Below are 2479 nucleotides of genomic sequence, written 5' to 3' on the forward strand. Positions count from 1 at the left end.
GGGACAATACCGGCTGGTCTGTCCTTCCTCCTCCCAAGTCCCAGTTCCCATCTAGGGTGGACTCAGGTCTAGAGAGATACCAAAGCCACCAACTCGCTGTGTGGCACCGTGTCTGTTCTCAATTCACATTAGCTTTATAATAATAAAATCATTACTGTCTTCTCCCCACCCCTACTGTCATCAGCCACAATCTGCCAAATGAGGCTAGAGTTCTAGAGCCAGAAGAATGAGGACAGTTACAACAAAGTCACTAGTCGCTCTCCCCTCCCAGCTCCCACCCCAGGAAACTGCCTACTAGTTCCACAGAATTTTCTCAGCCATGATGGGACTGAACAGGATGGGCATTCTTCTCTGGATGTTTGGCCCCAGCCAAGTGGCCTGGAGATGAAACCTTGAAAAACGACTACCTGTGCTTACAAGGCCTCAAAATCTAGCTACTACTTTTCCTTCTAAAGAGGCACTTGGCTCAGGTGGGAGACAGGAATGTCCCCTGTGGGCCTGGAGCAAATAGCCTCAAGATGAAGATTTGAACAACGCAGGTCCCCTGAGGGCAGCCCCATGGCACCAGGTAGTGCCTAACCAAAGGCAGTGGGGAAGTGGGAGCCGAGAGACCTGCACCTGCCTACCTGTTGCTCCAGATGCCCTGGGAGCCTTCTGTCAAGTAGACTCACAGCGTCTGCATCCAGCAAAGGTGGGCTTGCTCCTGCCCCCTGGCCCTCTCCTATTTCTGTTGCTCAAAGAGCCAAGTGACCAGACCCCTTTTTTAGCGCCAATATTGCTCATGTTCTCACCTACAAAAGAGGCTTCATGGAAAGAAAGCCGACCCACGAAATTCAGGGGCTTACGGAGCTCGTAGAGGCCAGGATGCCACTGTTTGTTCATGTTTTGTCTCTTAAGGATCTACAGGAGAGTATTTTTCATAAAATAATAAAGGAAGCTACGTTAACTATGCAAACAAAAGCAGGGTGGGAGATGTGAACCACCCATTTTAATGTACTTGTACCCCACCTCCTTCCAAAAAAGATCTGAGGCTGCAAAAAGTAATTGCTGTTGGAATCCTGGACAAGAGCGCTCGGTTTCTGGTCCAGGCTGCAGACTCAAACCTTCAAAGTGACCACTTACTGGGGGCTCTGAAAGTCGGGCGGGGATGGGGGACTTCCCGCTCCGAAGGCGCCCTCCCCACGCCCTCCTCTCAGACTCCCGACGCGCAGGACAGCTGTGGCCGGCGGCGGCCACCCCGGCCTCCCGCCTCCGCCTTCCCTACGCCCGAGTGCAACCGGGACCCTGGGGCGGCGGCCCGAGGACGACCTGGCCCCAGCGTCTCCGCACCCCCTCCCCCACCCGTGTCACAAGGCGGCCCCAACGAGGCGCAGCAGTGCGTCCCGCCGCGGAGACCCAAGGCCGCGTCGCCGCGGGCAGTGGGTGATGAAACCTCCCCGGCGCATTACCGCAGAGGGCGCGGGCGGGCAGCGGGGCGGGGGTGGGGGGTGGGAGCTGGTACCCGAGCTCACCTGTTCTCCGGGAGAAGGGTGGGGACGGCGGGGGAGGGCCGACCCGGGTGCGTGCGTGCGGCGGGGCGCTCGGCCGCGGCGCTTGCGTCCCCGCCCTCCCCAGCCGCGCGAGCCCCCGGAGCTGCGCCGTCGGACTGGCGGTGCCCAGAGCAGTTCCTGTCCCCGGCCCCGGCGCCGGGGAGACGTGAGCGTGCACACGTACACACACAGCGGGGGAAGAGGCGCTCAGAGCGGCGCCCAACTTTCTCCCTGCTTCCGCGGGCCGGGAGAGAAAGCAGCCGGGGCGATCGAGCCCGGGCCGTGCTTGGGGAGGAAGCTCCAACAAGACGGAAGAGATGGAGAGAATTCCCCCGGGTTTGGTTTAAGGGTTTTGTTTTTGTTTTTTACCCATTTCCATCGATGACTGGAGACTAAAGGGAACCCGGAGCGGGGCGGCGAGTAGCGCTTTGGGGAAATGGAAGAGTGTGTTTGGAGACGCGTAAAGTTGCCTTTCAAGCTCCGACCTCCGGGGCAAGCGATGCTCCGCGGCGGGCTGACTCAGGGCGGCCTGGGCCTCCCTGCCACCCTCCTGGAAATGATGCAAGTCCAGTCGGTCACCTGGATCCCTGCAGCCCAGCCCGGAATCCGTCTGGATTGGGGGATGGGCGAGGAACTGGCACACTTAAGTGCTGCACGGCCCACCAAATCGGGGCAAAAAGAAAGAGGGGAGATGGGGCAGTTGCTCAGACCAAGTCCTATCTAGTGCTCCTCCTATCTTAGTTTGAGAGGTTTTTTTCTTAATGCAAAGCGTCACAAAGCCAGGAATTCCCATATGTGCTCAGCTTGCCCCCAGCGTCACTGTGCCCAGGAAACAACAGTCTGTCAAGGCTTCGGGGCTGAGCAGCTCTCTGAAGTCCAAACGACAGAAAGAGGAAACTTTCCCAGCACGATGTGCTTGTGATGCGAGACGGGGGCCGGGGGGGGGGGGG

The 2479-nt window shown here is 58.9% G+C and overlaps 1 long non-coding RNA gene across 2 annotated transcripts in view; it reads right to left on the reverse strand.

Moving 5' to 3' along the window:
• The window catches only part of LOC103664476, a 62367-nt gene that overhangs the window by 57937 nt on the left and 1951 nt on the right, over positions 1-2479 (reverse strand). Inside the window, exon 1 of one of the 2 annotated variants that reach the window (XR_005834818.1) lies at positions 1512-1617. The exons of the other annotated variant lie outside the window; for it this stretch is intronic. This is a non-coding gene — a long non-coding RNA (uncharacterized LOC103664476). Of the gene's footprint in view, positions 1-1511; positions 1618-2479 lie in introns of those variants that run through there. 2 annotated transcript variants of the gene reach the window in all.

Source organism: Ursus maritimus, unplaced genomic scaffold, assembly GCF_017311325.1.
Source record: "Ursus maritimus isolate PB19 unplaced genomic scaffold, ASM1731132v1 scaffold_15, whole genome shotgun sequence".
In the NCBI taxonomy this organism is placed as follows: Eukaryota; Metazoa; Chordata; class Mammalia; order Carnivora; family Ursidae; genus Ursus; species Ursus maritimus.